General features: G+C 41.8%; 1 protein-coding gene and 1 long non-coding RNA gene across 2 annotated transcripts in view; one reads left to right on the plus strand and one right to left on the minus strand.

Moving 5' to 3' along the window:
* Positions 1–17,327, plus strand: part of LOC143958185 (mannose-binding protein C-like) — a 61,379-nt gene that overhangs the window by 13,743 nt on the left and 30,309 nt on the right. The window lies entirely within an intron of this gene.
* Positions 540–1,347, minus strand: LOC143958184 (uncharacterized). The gene is made up of 3 exons (XR_013270099.1): positions 1,175–1,347; positions 718–894; positions 540–632 (listed from the first exon to the last, which is right to left on the minus strand). It is a non-coding gene; the product is annotated as an uncharacterized LOC143958184 (long non-coding RNA).

The following is a 17,327-nucleotide window of genomic DNA, read 5'->3' on the forward strand; positions in this document are numbered from 1 at the left end:
TGAATAGAACTCATTCTGCTATGCAGATTCTTTTTATTGCCACATTCCTCTATACCTTTTAAACATGTGGGACTGCAAATATCAATATGGCTGAGTAACATGATGGGAAAAGGGGAGGGGGAAATTTTGGGACTTTAAATGAGGTCATAGCCTCCATCCCTATCAGATATAAGATATAAAATTAAAAACAAGAGCTAAGCGGGACTTTAAATGAAGTACGGGGTCTTTTATTGAAAAAAAAGGGAGAAATATTGTTATGCGATTATATGATGCGACAAAATTACATGTATATTAAAGAGGTGCACAGACAGACACATTATTAACATTAACATTTTGTTTTATATAGTCTTACTGACCAATACAGAGTAGGTTATAAAAGCGCACCTCCATTATATACATAAGACAACCAAATATGGAAATAAATTAAACAAATAATACAATGTAGGCAACAACTTTGAATCTATGACTTCTTGGTTGTTGCAGTGGATTAGTAAAGAAAAAAATAACATAGTTGATGCAATTTTTCAAGAATTGATGCTAGTTGAAATTGGGGTACCAAAATACACGGCGATTATTGGCTCTACGCGTTTCGCGGCTTACTACCGCTCGTCAGGAGCAAGCTCGTGATTGGTCTGAAAATACAGAGTAGTGGTAAATTAATGTTTGCAATGATGGAACATGGGGAGATTGAAATACCCCTACCTAGTGGTCACTTACACATAGCCATGCAGTCAAAAGTGCAGCGCCGAAAGCCTAGGCACCCAAAGCGATGATACGGGAGTTGAGGAGGCCCAACCAAGGGCGAGGAGGCCCACAGAACGCACACACAGGCAACCACCGGGACAACAAGGGCGTTTAGTAAGTGAAAACGAATATGGAAATATAAAACTGAGCCTAATGGGTGAAAAAATGCATGGTAAGAACTACAGATAATCTGAGAATTGTAAAAGAAAAATGCGTTGAAAAAAGAAAATGTTGGGGTGGATGTGTGATGAGTGTAGGAGAGGGTTAGCATGGGAAAGGGGGGGAGGGGGAAGAGGGCGGAAGAAAAAGGGGAAGGAGGGGGAAAGTGGCTGTGTATGACATGACCCAGTCTGAATGCCAGGTGACAGAGTGAGTAGTGACAGAAAAAAGTAAAGAAAGAGGGACATATGGATTGATTGTGCAAAAATACCTTGTGTGTGGAAAAAACGCGAAAACAAGGGGTGACAGTGTATGGTAGGTGAATAGCCCCAGTTGTTCCGGTCCCGCCTGCCGCCGCCAACCATGGATACAGCCAAACCGCCGTCTGGGGGCCCCCAGCGTCACACACTCAAGGACACCAAATGGAAGAGTGAGCAATGCCAGACCCGGGATATATATACACACTCCGAGTCAGCGTCCACACCCACACTCCAGGTGAAATGAGGATGTAAATCAACCTAGCCTGAAAGGCGGCACCCATAACAGTGATGCCGTACAAACGGTGGTGAAAGTGTGACGCCGATACGCAGTGGGTGAACGCGCCCCGCCTCCCAGCCAAGAGAAAAAAAAAAAAAAAAAAAAACAAATCTTGGATGAGGAGGGCGGAGGGCGTCCCCCAGTGCGCATCGCAACTCCCGATCATGACAAAAAGGAATGCAGTGATGCAGACGACACCAACACCACCCGACTGCATAGGTGCGTCAAGGACCGAATAGTGCAAAAAAAAGGAAAAAAAAAAAAATTTTTTTTTTTATTTTTAAAAAAGATTTTGGAAAAAACAATAGAAGCTGCTAAATCTAAAACAATGATGAATAATAAAATACTTTGAACAATGTGGTCCAAAAAAAACAAAAAACAAATAAACATTGGCTTAAGTATACAAGACACCCGTCTTCCATCCCTTATATCAATAGTAACATGATGGGAAAAGGGGAGGGGGAAATTTTGGGACTTTAAATGAGGTCATAGCCTCCATCCCTATCAGATATAAGATATAAAATTAAAAACAAGAGCTAAGCGGGACTTTAAATGAAGTACGGGGTCTTTTATTGAAAAAAAAGGAGAAATATTGTTATGCGATTATATGATGCGACAAAATTACATGTATATTAAAGAGGTGCACAGACAGACACATTATTAACATTAACATTTTGTTTTATATAGTCTTACTGACCAATACAGAGTAGGTTATAAAAGCGCACCTCCATTATATACATAAGACAACCAAATATGGAAATAAATTAAACAAATAATACAATGTAGGCAACAACTTTGAATCTATGACTTCTTGGTTGTTGCAGTGGATTAGTAAAGAAAAAAATAACATAGTTGATGCAATTTTTCAAGAATTGATGCTAGTTGAAATTGGGGTACCAAAATACACGGCGATTATTGGCTCTACGCGTTTCGCGGCTTACTACCGCTCGTCAGGAGCAAGCTCGTGATTGGTCTGAAAATACAGAGTAGTGGTAAATTAATGTTTGCAATGATGGAACATGGGGAGATTGAAATACCCCTACCTAGTGGTCACTTACACATAGCCATGCAGTCAAAAGTGCAGCGCCGAAAGCCTAGGCACCCAAAGCGATGATACGGGAGTTGAGGAGGCCCAACCAAGGGCGAGGAGTCTGTCTGTGCACCTCTTTAATATACATGTAATTTTGTCGCATCATATAATCGCATAACAATATTTCTCCTTTTTTTTCAATAAAAGACCCCGTACTTCATTTAAAGTCCCGCTTAGCTCTTGTTTTTAATTTTATATCTTATATCTGATAGGGATGGAGGCTATGACCTAATTTAAAGTCCCAAAATTTCCCCCTCCCCTTTTCCCATCATGTTACTATTGATATAAGGGATGGAAGACGGGTGTCTTGTATACTTAAGCCAATGTTTATTTGTTTTTTTTGTTTTTTTGGACCACATTGTTCAAAGTATTTTATTATTCATCATTGTTTTAGATTTAGCAGCTTCTATTGTTTTTTCCAAAATCTTTTTTAAAAAAAAAAAATTTTTTTTTTTTTTTCTTTTTTTTGCACTATTCGGTCCTTGACGCACCTATGCAGTCGGGTGGTGTTGGTGTCGTCTGCATCGCTGCATTCCTTTTTGTCATGATCGGGAGTTGCGATGCGCACTGGGGGACGCCCTCCGCCCTCCTCATCCAAGATTTGTTTTTTTTTTTTTATTTTTTTTTTTTTTTCTCTTGGCTGGGAGGCGGGGCGCGTTCACCCACTGCGTATCGGCGTCACACTTTCACCACCGTTTGTACGGCATCACTGTTATGGGTGCCGCCTTTCAGGCTAGGTTGATTTACATCCTCATTTCACCTGGAGTGTGGGTGTGGACGCTGACTCGGAGTGTGTATATATATCCCGGGTCTGGCATTGCTCACTCTTCCATTTGGTGTCCTTGAGTGTGTGACGCTGGGGGCCCCCAGACGGCGGTTTGGCTGTATCCATGGTTGGCGGCGGCAGGCGGGACCGGAACAACTGGGGCTATTCACCTACCATACACTGTCACCCCTTGTTTTCGCGTTTTTTCCACACACAAGGTATTTTTGCACAATCAATCCATATGTCCCTCTTTCTTTACTTTTTTCTGTCACTACTCACTCTGTCACCTGGCATTCAGACTGGGTCATGTCATACACAGCCACTTTCCCCCTCCTTCCCCTTTTTCTTCCGCCCTCTTCCCCCTCCCCCCCTTTCCCATGCTAACCCTCTCCTACACTCATCACACATCCACCCCAACATTTTCTTTTTTCAACGCATTTTTCTTTTACAATTCTCAGATTATCTGTAGTTCTTACCATGCATTTTTTCACCCATTAGGCTCAGTTTTATATTTCCATATTCGTTTTCACTTACTAAACGCCCTTGTTGTCCCGGTGGTTGCCTGTGTGTGCGTTCTGTGGGCCTCCTCGCCCTTGGTTGGGCCTCCTCAACTCCCGTATCATCGCTTTGGGTGCCTAGGCTTTCGGCGCTGCACTTTTGACTGCATGGCTATGTGTAAGTGACCACTAGGTAGGGGTATTTCAATCTCCCCATGTTCCATCATTGCAAACATTAATTTACCACTACTCTGTATTTTCAGACCAATCACGAGCTTGCTCCTGACGAGCGGTAGTAAGCCGCGAAACGCGTAGAGCCAATAATCGCCGTGTATTTTGGTACCCCAATTTCAACTAGCATCAATTCTTGAAAAATTGCATCAACTATGTTATTTTTTTCTTTACTAATCCACTGCAACAACCAAGAAGTCATAGATTCAAAGTTGTTGCCTACATTGTATTATTTGTTTAATTTATTTCCATATTTGGTTGTCTTATGTATATAATGGAGGTGCGCTTTTATAACCTACTCTGTATTGGTCAGTAAGACTATATAAAACAAAATGTTAATGTTAATAATGTGTCTGTCTGTGCACCTCTTTAATATACATGTAATTTTGTCGCATCAATATGGCTGAGTTCGGTTGTACAAAAAGATGTGTAGAACTTTAGATATATAACATTACTTCATGTTCAATTCCAACAATATATATATATATATATATATGTATGTATGTATGTGTGTGTGTGTATGTATGTGCGTGTGTGTGTGTATATATATATATATATATATATATATATATATATTCGACCTTCAGGGTCTTTGAGATTTGTTTGGGGCGTAAATGCTGTATGATGAAAAGCAATTAATACACATCTTTGGTGTCAGTTGAAGAGGTGTAAACCTGAGGGTATTTACAACTAAAGAATTGTGGATATGATTGAGATGAAAAGTATGTCTCCTTGAAGGCAGACCACATGTGAATTTCATTTTGAAAAGGATTGAAAAGCTTTAGTGTGTTTTGGGGGTTAGTCAAGACCATGTACTTTAAGGGTTATTATATTTACTGTAGAGGGGCCATCATTTAATTTGAATTTTTTTTTTTTTTTTAATAGTTTGTGCGACTATTTCTCTGGAAAAATAGGGGGACAATGGGGGGTGAAAGGTTAGGAAAAAGTAAGGATTGAGAAGGGAATTAGTCAGTATATTGTCAATTTATATTTATTCAATGAAATGAGAAGCTTTTATTTCAAAAGAGGAGAAGTGGCTCCTAAATGAACCTAGTATCCAAGGGATGGTGAAAAAACACCAACTAGTTGGTACAATTTGTCCAAATCAAGCCTTAGGGCACTCAAAATAATGGAGGCACTGTGGCTATCTCCGGGACTGCCATCAAACAGGTGATTTAAGAAACAAACTTTGTAACAATCAAGTCTCAAATATAATAAAGGCTTGAGGTAACAATTATGAATCCAGTTAATATAATGATCTAGATAATTTACACTAGAATTGTGTTATGGTTAATCTATAGGTGATTCAAACTTAATATTCTAGAAAGGGATGGCCCATGTCAAAGTGGTGGGTTTCCACTATAGAGAATATAAGGGGCGGGGTGGACCACCACATTCCCTTATGTTATGAGGATAACATTCTGGCCTTGTATGGGTTAGTAGGTAATTTTAAGAACTAAATTACTATATGCTATCCAGACAGTGATACAATTGCTTTAATTTGTGGGCTTAATGAAAGACAGAGGTGTTCAATATCAGAAGATCAAAGGATAGACATATTATTTGGGTATGCCTAGGTTTTATTTTAAATTATGCATGGACAAACAGACCAGAAACCAGAACAAAAGCTTTATCTCTGGTCAGTTCGCTCATGGTGTTTTGTTTAGTATGATATTAATTAGGCATATACTTATATATGAAAAAATATCACCCATTTATATAGTGATAGGTTATATGTCTCTATACACATAACATATCTCTATCTCAGATCATTGGTTCAGCTCCTGGAGTAGGTGATACAAAGCGACTCCTCTTATGGACGCTGGAGGATGCCAGTTGTTCAGGAGTGTCCTTTTGATGTTGGGGGGAACCAGAATTTACCCAACATTTGGAGCCTTCTGTAGACGTTTCTGGTGTTGGCAGGCAAAGATCTAGGATTGTGGCGAGCAAATCATCAGTAGTTTTGCAGGTATAGATGGTTCCTTTTTAGGTAAAGCGAATGGCAAAGGGAAAATTCCAGCGATATGAGATACAATGATATTGGAGCACTTATAAGTGAGGTTTCATCACTTTTTGCTTACTGAGCGTTTGATGAGAGAGGTCTTGATAAATTTGGTATTGATGACCCTGGAATATTAAATCTTTGTTGCGGGCGGGTTCTAATAACTGTTATTTTGTGCGTAAGTAGTGAAATTTAATAATGATGTCTCTGGGGGGACCATCTTCTTTACGGGGTGTTAGAGATCTGTGTATTCTGTCCATTTCTAATTTCTGATGGGGATAGAAGGGGCGAGTTATTGGAGTGCTGTGGCAGTTGATTGAAGGAGGAATTCCCCGAATATGGAGGTTAGATCTCCTGTTTCTATTTTTGAAATACTCAAGGTGGATATAAAGAGGAGTTTCCACACTGACTAATGTAATGTGCATTTACACTGACTACTAATGTAATGGGCATTTACACTGACGACTAATGTAATGGGCATTTACACTGACAACTAATGAAATAGGAGCATTTACAGTAAGAAGTGATGGTGAATATGACCTCAGGGAGGCATGGTATACATATGAATGGCACCTCTATTTACATATCAATGCTGTCAGTCTATGGTTATTTACATATCAATGTTGTCTCTATTGACATATTAATGCAGGTTGTTTACATGTAAAAACAGGGTCTGCAGGTGAGTCATATGTACATGGCAATAGGACAGAGCTGAGCAGCATTAGAAATAGAACTTCACACCGAGATATTGGGACACAGCAGCGGCCTAAAACTTCAAGGGACAAGGGAATTTAAACAGGGATAATTGGCAAGTATGAGGCAGCTGCTTTGGGGCCCAGGGTAGTTACCCCTTTTGCCTTAAAATGGTCATGTATATGTGGCATTACACCCCAAAACACATTCTTCTACTTCTCCTGAGAATGGGACCCCACATTGGTGAGGCCCAAAATCCAATGAACACCTTCAGGCTTTCAAAGGGCATAAGATTTCCTATCCCAGTTTTGAAGGCCCTAAAATGCCAGATAGTATAAACACCCCCCAAATAACCCTTTTTTGGAAAGTAGACACTCCAAGGCATTTTATAAGAGGCATGGGGAGTATTTTGGAGATCAAATTTCTTGTAACAAGGTTTTGAAAAGTGAAGAAAGTTAATAAAAAATAGTTTTCTTTCTTCATTTTCCAAAAACTTGTGGCAACAAATGAGATCTGCATAATACTCACCATACCTCTTAGCAAATAACTTGGAGTTTCTGAAAAAAAAATTATACTCAGCACTGCACCTATGAACTGCTAACATACATATATAAGCTTGTATATGTATGTTAATAGTTCATAGGTGCAGCGCTGAGCATGAATTCTTTTTTCACTTTTTGGTGTACTTACCTTGCACTACAGCAGCAGTAGCAGCAGCATAAAAACTGTGATAGGTAGTCAGGAAATCAAATTCGCAAGTTATGCCCTTTGAAAGCCTGAAGATGCTCATTGAATTTTGGGCCCCCGTACGTGGCTAGGTTTGCAAAAGGCCTCACACTTGTGGTATACCTATGCTCAGAATAAGTAGCAGAATGCGTTTTGGGGTGTAATGAAAAATGTTCATGGCCAGTATTAGGAGTTTCTGCCACATATTCATGTAATGTTCTTTTTTTTCTTTTTTTTCATCAAATTTGTTTATTTTTTACATATACACTGTAACAAAGATTGACAAATTGAGTACATACAGGGATGGTGGTACAATATTCAAATAGCAATAAAACTAAACATATTGATTTTGTGAATAGGGTGAATAGGGTGAGTACATAACAAAGTAAAAATGTAACGAGTAGAGCAACAAATATACCAATAAAGTATTACATTAAAAGCATTAGAAAATTGCATCAGAAGGAAAAAAAGTAAGCTAGTGACTATTGGTTTATTTTGCAAGAGCAGTAATAAGAAGATCAATCTAATAGGTATATATTAACCACTTCCCACCTGGCCACTGCATATGTACGGCCGGGTGGGCGCTCCCTCCTTCTGAGTGGACGTTCAGGAACATCCCTCAGAAGGAGGGGGATTGCGTGCGCGCCCCACGCAGTGGCACAATCCCGATGCACTCGTGTCACCCGCACACGGCGCATCTTAGATCGGCAGGGGGGCTCTGTGATTGGCCCACCTGATCACCTGACAGCCATGTCCAATCACGACCATCATGTGATGTAAACAAACAGCCAGTTGCTAGGCGATCGGCTCTCCTCTCCTCACATGGAAGTTGTCTGCAGCCAGCTGGTGATCAGTGAGTATGAGCTTTTTTTTACAGCTTTTTACTCACTGATGTCCCCAAAACACATGTCCCCACATAGTAATGATCCCCAAAACTCATGTCCCCCAGATATATAACAGTAAAATCACATATCCCAATGATCATTTGCACACATATGTCTGTGATCACCTGCGCACATCTGTACATGATCATTTGCGTACATATGTCCGTGATCACATAAACCAATTATTATACACTTAACAGGATTTTTTTTTACCAAAAACATGGAGCAGAATATATTTTGGCTTAAATTTATGACAAAATTAGATTTTATTGGATTTCTTTTAAAATAGAATAAAGATTTTTTTTTCCAAATTTCCGCTCTTTGTTCGCTTATATTGCAAAAAATAAAAAACGGAGTCGTGAATAAATACCACCATAAGAAAGCTCTATTTGTGCAAACAAAATGAAAAAATTTCATTTAGGTGCAGCGTAGCATGACCGCGCAATTCTTACTGAAAATGCGAGAGCGCTGAAAGCTGAAAATTGGTCTGGGAAGGTAGGGGGCGAAATTGCTCAGTATTGATGTGGTTAAAAACAGAGGAGATAATGTGTATATACAGCAAGTACCACACAATATTAAAAGGAAGGTAGAAAACAAATAGGAGTTGATGGAGAGAAGATGCCAGAAAAAAGGTGGAGGAGAATGGGGGGGTTTACAAGTGGTGATGCAATCCCAAATGAATATAAATTATAGTCAAGGCAAATAGAGTAAAATTACCAAGGCAATAATAGTGTGTCATCAAAGTCCAGAGGTAAACCATGCATAACCCTAGGAAGCCAGAGTTTCTCAAATTGACCAATTAAATCTCTTTCAATTGCTTCCATTTTAGCATGAATAAGAGCATTATTAGTTCTCTGTATGGTTTCAGCTAGAATTAAATATTTTGTTTTTTATGCCTTAGCAATGGTTTGTTTTGCGGCTGTTAGGAGCTTTAAAAAAAAAAGGCAAAATTGATTCTGAGTAGGGATGAGCTGCGTGTTCGAGTCGAACATGCGTTTGACTCGAACATCGGCTGTTCGCACGTTCGGCGAATACCGAACGTTATGGGCCGTTCGCGCCAAATTCGTGTGGCGCTCACGGTCCACAATGCACTGCACCATCGCAGTGCATTGCTGGCTCATGATTGGCCAAGCATGCACTGTGACCCCGCATGCTTGGCCAATCACAGCGCCGGCAGCAAGGAGAGCCATGATTGGCCACAGGCAGGATGCCTGTGGCCAATCATAGCTCAGGCTGTGTAGTACACGCCCCACACTATATAAGGCCGCCAGCGCGGCGGCCTTGTGTAGTGTGTTGGCGTTTGTAGGAGTTAGTGGGTGTTCTCTGTGTACGTTCAACACAGTATACACTGTTCGTTATCGGCCGATTTTGCATTCTTGCTCTTCTGTAATTGAGCTGTTCGCAATCTGCAGGAGTTTGTGGGTGTTGTCTGCGTGTCCTGACCGCAGTATACACCATTATATCCACCTATATAGCTATCTATATTGCTCTTTTGTAATAGAGCTTGCAGTCAGTTGTAGGAGATTGTGCCTGTTGTCTGCGTGCCCTGACCGCAGTATACATCGTTATATCCACCTATATAGCTAGCTATATTGCTCTTTTGTAATAGAGCTTGCAGTCAGTTGTAGGAGATTGTGCCTGTTGTCTGCGTGCCCTGACCACACTATACACCGTTATATCCACCTATATAGCTAGCTATATTGCTCTTCTGTAATAGAGCTTGCAGTCAGTTTTAGGAGATTGTGCGTGTCGTCTGCGTGCCCTGACCGCAGTATACACCGTTATATCCACCTATATAGCTAGCTATATTGCTCTTCTGTAATAGAGCTTGCAGTCAGTTGTAGGAGATTGTGCGTGTTGTCTGCGTGCCCTGACCGCACTATACACCGTTATATCCACCTATATAGCTAGCTATATTGCTCTTCTGTAATAGAGCTTGCAGTCAGTTGTAGGAGATTGTGCGTGTTGTCTGCGTGCCCTGATTGCACTATACACTGTTATATACACCTATATAGCTAGCTATATTGCTCTTCTGTAATAGAGCTTGCAGTCAGTTGTAGGAGATTGTGCGTGTTGTCTGCGTGCCCTGACCGCACTATACACCGTTATATCCACCTATATAGCTAGCTATATTGCTCTTGTGTAATAGAGCTTGCAGTCAGTTGTAGGAGATTGTGCGTGTTGTCTGCGTGTCATGACCGCACTATACACCATTATATCCACCTATATAGCTAGCTATATTGCTCTTCTGTAATAGAGATTGCAGTCAGTTGTAGGAGATTGTGCATGTTGTCTGCGTGCCCTGATTGCACTATACACTGTTATATACACCTATATAGCTAGCTATATTGCTCTTCTGTAATAGAGCTTGCAGTCAGTTGTAGGAGATTGTGCGTGTTGTCTGCGTGCCCTGACCGCACTATACACCGTTATATCCACCTATATAGCTAGCTATATTGCTCTTGTGTAATAGAGCTTGCAGTCAGTTGTAGGAGATTGTGCGTGTTGTCTGCGTGTCATGACCGCACTATACACCATTATATCCACCTATATAGCTCTTCTCTAATTGAGCCATCTGCAGGAGTTAGTTTGTGTTGTGTGCCTCCAGCACAATATACACTACCCAATTGCTGGTTTTCCCATCTCCCTTCAGGCCATTACCTTGTCTGGAAGGCCAATAAGGAGAGGCAGACAGGCGCGAGCCGATAAGAGGGCAAGCAGGCTCTGTGTCTAGAGACAACAGTGCTGGTCGTGGATGCGGTGGATCGTCATCATCAGCACGTGGCCATGGGACACGCTTGTCCTTCTTTTCGGCAGCTGGGCGTGTTGAGCCGCATCATGCCGAAGACTTGGTAGAGTGGATGACCAAGCCCTCTTCATCCTCCTCATCCTCTCTCACCCAGGCTCAGGGTACTAGCAAAGCAGCTGCCAACGCATCGTCTTCCCTCGTCTCAATGTCATCATCAGTGACTCCTTCCCTAGACCCCCCCGTCCTCCTGAGGAGTCCCCTGAACTGAACAGCTGGGATCTCCAACCCTACTAGACCTTCAGTCCTCTCTGAAACCTGCTCTGAGAGGAATGAAGGTGTAGAATTAGGTGTGCCACAGCCAAGTGCTTCCCGGCACTCTGCTAGCAGTACACCCAAGTCCAAATATAGCAGGCAAATTTCCCTGCCCCAGCTGCTGGACCGTCGAAAGAAGTTCACTCCCAGCCATCCACATGCCCAGCGGTTGTTTGTACAATGTGCGGTTCCTCAGTGACAGGTCCCCAAACGCCACTTTTTCTCACGGACGGCGATTCCGGCTCTCTACCGGCATGTGGAAGGCAATGTCCTTGCCTCGCTGGACAGGGCGGTCAGCAGTAAGGTGCATATTACCGCTGACTCATGGTCCAGCAGGCATGGACAGGGACGTTACCTGTCTTTCACGGCCCATTGGGTCACTCTTCTGGCAGCTGGGAAGGATGCAGGACAAGGTGCAGTAGTGTTGGAGGTTATTCCGCCACCATGCCTCCAAAATGCTACTACTGGTTGTGACACACCTCTCTCCTCCACCCCCTCCTCTTCTTCTTCCTCCATGGCCTCTTCCGGTGCTCTGTCCTCAGAACCAGCGGTGCTCCGTAAGCGTTCCAGGGGCTACGCAAGTACGCAGGCAAAACGATGCCATGCCGTGCTTGCACTGGTTTGTTTGGGGGACAGGAGCCACACTGGGGCAGATATTTTGTCAGCTCTGCAGGGGCAGGCCGAGAGGTGGTTGATGCCACGCCAGCTTAAGCCAGGAATGGTGGTTTGCGACAATGGCACCAACCCCCTCTCCGCCCTCCGACAGGGACAACTGACCCATCTGCCCTGTGTGGCTCACATCCTTAACCTGGTGGTGTAGCGGTTCTTGGGCAGGTACCCGGGCTTACAGGATGTTCTGAAGCAGGCCAGGAAAGTCTGTGTGCATTTAATGCCTGTGCTCGGCTGGCTGAGCTCCAAAAGGAGTTGAACCTGCCCAAGAACCGCCTTATATGTGACATGCCCACCAGGTGGAACTCAACGTTGGCCATGCTGCAGCGGCTGCACACGCAGCAGAGGGCCATCAATGAGTACCTGTGCGACTACGGCACCAGGACAGGGTCAGCGGAGCTGGGTTTTTTCTCACCACGCCAGTGGGGCATGATCAGGGATGCATGCACTGTCCTGTCACCGTTTGAGGAGGCCACAAGGATGGTGAGCAGTGACAGTGCATGCATCAGTGACACTGTGCCTCTTGTCCACCTGTTGGAGCATACGCTGCGTGGAATAATGGACAGGGCACTTGAGGCAGAACAGAGGCAAGAAGAGGAGGACTTCCTTTCCTCTCAAGGCCCCATTTATCCAGACAGTGTTCCTGCTGTCCCACCCATCACACAGGAAGAGGAGGAGGAGGAGGAGGATTGTGTCAGCATGGAGGTGGAGGCAGCAGCAGCAGTCTTGTAGGGATGATTTACAGTCCCAAGAAACCCGTGGACTTGTACGTGGCTGGGAGGAGGTAGCTGCGGATCATGTTGTCCTTAGTGACCCAGAAGACTGTTTAACAGGGGCGTTTAATTACAATTTTTGATGCAATGCTTTGCAGCAGGGCTCATTCCTGCACTACAACTAGAGTATATGGGAGAGGTTGCAGTGTCGTGGCACCAGCACCAGTGCCTAAGGCCCAATTTTTCAGCCCCTGTTTAACAGGGGCATATAATTACAATTATTGATATAATATTTCACAGCAGGGCCCATTCCTGTGCCCACCCAGAGTAACTGTGATGACTTATAGTGTTATAGCACCAGCACCACAACCACCAAAGGTCAATTTTTCTACCATTGTTCAACAATGGCATGTAATTACAATTCTTGATATAATCGTTCACAGCAGGGCACTCCAGCGCCCACCAAGAGTCACTTTGAGGGCTTACAATGTTGTGGCAACACCAACACCTTGTTCTGCCATTTCTGCAGAGCATATAGGGCAGGCCCCTACTTTCAAACATCCAACTTACAAACGTCTCCCACTTGCAAACGGAAGGAGACAACAGGAAGTGAGATGAAAAAAGACGGACGGCAAAACTAATTATACAGGGGTGATAACCCTTCCCTATGTTTTCCAAAAAGCTTAAAAATAGATTTTTTGACTGGAGCTACACATTAAAAATGTACCAGTTCAAAATTACACACAGATTTTACTTAACACAACAAATCTACACAGTCCCTGTCTTGTTTGCACCACCTGTATACTGCTGTTCTGAGTATATAGGGCCTGGGGACCCCACATCTTTCCTTTTTTTAATATGGGTACGGGGTTTCCCTTAATATCCGTACAAGACCCAAAGGGGCTGGTAATGAGCAGGGGGGCTACCCATGCCATATTTCTCAATGATTTTCATCCATATTACCGTAACCAGATATTACATTAAAAACGCAAGCAGTTTGAAATTACTTTTTTTCAGTTAAATGTCATTTTGTGCAGGGACTGTTCTAAACACGGGAAACATGTGGCACTTCACAGGCATACTATAGACACCCCCCAGGCACGATATTTAAAGGAATATTTCACTTTTTTTTTCACTTTAATCGTCATTAAAATCAGTGCTCCCGCCAAAACGGCAATTTTTAAAAAACATTTTAGGCATTGACCCATGTCCCCTGGGGCAGGAGCCAGGTCCCCAAACCCTTTTTAGGACAGTATCTTGCATATTATCCATTAAAATTAGCCCTTTTTATTTCAAACATTCGAGTCCCATAGATTTCAATGGGGTTCTAACGTTCGTACGAATTTGCGATCCGTTCTAAAGTTCTGGTGCGAACCGAACCGGGGGGTGTTTGGCTCATCCCTAATTCTGAGTGATCCCATCAGGTTTCAGGTTTAATAGGGCTGTAGTTGGATTGGGCTGTATAGGTGTATCAAAGATTTTGGAGGATAGGTCAAAAACTGGCTTACAAAATGTTTGGGCAATTGGGCAATCCCACCAAATATGAAGTTGAGTGCCAGACTCTGAACAGCCGTGAAAACAAGCTCCAGGGTAATCTGAAGCATATTTTGATATTCTAGCGGGAGCCAAATACCAACGGTTTAGCAACTTAAACTTAGTATCCACATCAACAACATTAGCAGAAGCAGACTTGGTGGCGGACCATATGCTAGACAATTCAGTAGCATTAAATGAGCGATTTAAGGTACAGTTCCCATTTGGAGACATATGAGGGGGGCCAGTGTTAGTACTAGCTAAAATTTGCTTTATAGAGAAAAGAAAAAAGTCCTGTAGCATGAGGGTCAGAAATACATATGCATTCAAAATGCAAGATGTGTTAGTTGGGAAGTGGAATTAAGATAAGGTTGAAAAAAAAATTTGATTTGCAAATATCAGAACAGTTCCGATTGAGGAAGTCCAAATTTATCACACAAAGTACGAAAATAATGTATGGAGGAGGCAGATACCAAATTATATGAACAGGATAAATTAGCTGTATTCCATACTTTGAAAGAATTAGAAGCGATCCAGACAGGGTAAAAAGTAGGCTTTTTAACAAGAGGGAACAGTAAATGAGAAGATTGAAGGCCAAGAGAAGTTTTGAATCTGTCCCAGATGGATAAAGAATATTTTGTGATAGGATTGCGAATAAAAGTACGATCAGTTGGTCTTAACCATAACATGTTAGATGCTAAAATAGGGTCACAGTCAATAGACTCAATTGATACCCATAAAGGAATTTCTTTGACCACATAGTATTTTGGTAAATGTGCAAGGTGTGCAGCATGATAGTAAGCAGAAATATTTAGGAGACCTAAACCTCTGCAGCATCAAGGGAGACAGAAAATATTAAGAGGTTCAAGGTTTCATTTTACCCCAGATAAAGAAGATAATTCTGCGCTGAATAAGCCATAAAAAATTAGATTGAACTGGGATGGGCAAGACTCTAAAAAGATGTAAAAACTTGGGCAATATAGCCATCTTAATTACATTAATTTTGCCTATCCAGGATAGAGGGATAGAGGACCATTGTGATAATAATTCAGGAATCTGTTTTAGTAATGGAGGGAAATTAGTTGAATATAAGTCAGTTATCTTAGGAGTGAGTTGTATTCCTAGGTGTGGAAATCCTTTAAGGTGTTCAAGAGAAGAGAAGTGAATCTTTACAAGCTGAAGGTCTGAAGGAGTCAAGGAAATGTTGAGTGCAGTTGATATTTGATAGGTAACTGTTAAGCCCGAAATGTGTGCAACATGGTTTAGGATAGAGGAGATTAGGTGCTGTGTTATGGGGAGATGACATGAAGAGTAAGATGTCATCTGCAAAAAGACATACTTTATAATGACATCCAGGCTAATTCAATATCTTTTATGTTTGGATCAGAGCTAATTAAATGGGCCAAGGGTTCAATATAGAGTGCAAATAGAAGGGGGAAGAGAGGATATCTTTGATGGGTGTCTCTTCCAATAGGGAAAGGGTCTGATTTAAAACAAGCATATTTGACAAATGCATTCGGCTTGTCGTATAAGGATGAAATTTACTTCAAATAATGCAGTCCAGACCCCCATTTTTGAAGAATATATTGTAAGTATGGCCATGAGACAGCATTGATTGCTTTTCTTATATCGAGCAATAAAAAACACGCAGGTAGACATTTGGATTTAGCAATATGGAAATTGTTCACTGTGTGGTTTGTGAGAGTGTTGGAAGTGTAATTTGTGAAAAAAGGGAATCAGCAGCAGCATCAGCAGCAGCATGGTCAAAATTATGGGTGGGCAAATATAATTTAGCAAGATTTGAGTGGAATGTGTGTAAAATTTTGACAGGGTTACTTTTGTATGAAACACGGTTTAATTTGAGTCGCACAGATGTCCTAGGTTTTTGCAGTGAGCATAAGGTTTGAGGTTTTAGAGTATCTGGTTTGTTTGCTTTGAGGTAATACATGTGCTGTAATTTACATATTTATCTGCAAAGTCAGTAACAGGTCAATATCTAAGCAGGATCTATCAAGCTTAGCTTTAGTAGAAGGAGCGGGAGAATTTTGGAATGCATTGTGACACAGATTAAAGTAATTTTCAAATTTTTGGTAAAGGAGCTTACCCTCGCGTTTGAGATGCTTGCCGGATAAGTGTACCTCGAATTACAGGTTTATAGGCTTCCCAAAGAGTGAGGGGAAAATATCTGTAGAAGTGTTTTTATCAAGATAGTCATTGAGGGCATGTTTAATATCTAGACAACGGGATGGGTGAGTTATCTTGGGATAGGGGAGGGGATGGTAGTACAAACTGCACTATGATCGGACCAAGTAAAGGGCGTAACAACTGATGATAGGATTTATGGGGCCATGCCAACACTTAAGAAGAGATGATCAATCCTAGAAAATGATTTCTGTGGATGAGAGTAATATGTAAAGCGTTTACGAGCTGGATTGAGCTCACGCCAAGAGTCTAATATGTTATGCTTAGAGATAAGTTGCTGAAATGAAAGCTTAGGGGAACAGGAGGAGGAGAGGTGCGAGGTGTGAGGACTTTATGAACCCTGTCCATGTCCATTCGTTCATTTGGCATGGAAGGCTTCAGTTCTTGAAATAGGGATAGCATCCAGTGCCTTGAAAAAGTATTCATACCCCTTAATATTTTACACATTTTGTCATTTTACAACTAAAAACGTAAATGTATTTAAGTGGGATTTTATGTGATAGACCAACACGAAGTGGTACATAATTGTGACATGGAAGGAAGATGATAAATGGTTTTCAAAAGTTTTTACAAAATATCTCTCTGAAAAGAGTGGCATGCATTTGTATTCAGCCAAGTCAATTCTTTATAGAACCACCTTTCGCTGCAATTACAGCTGCAAGTCTTTTTGTCTCTACCAGCTTTGCACATCTAGAAGGTGACATTTTTGCCCATTCTTCGTTGCAAAATAGCTCAAGATCTGTCAGATTGGTTGGAGAGCGTCTGTGAACAGCAATTTTCAAGTCATGCATCAGATTCTCAATTAAATTTAGGTCTAGAC

This window comes from Lithobates pipiens, unplaced genomic scaffold (genome assembly GCF_037356315.1).
Source record: "Lithobates pipiens isolate NorthernLeopardFrog02 unplaced genomic scaffold, aLitPip1_a1.2 Scaffold_59, whole genome shotgun sequence".
Lineage (NCBI taxonomy): Eukaryota > Metazoa > Chordata > Amphibia > Anura > Ranidae > Lithobates > Lithobates pipiens.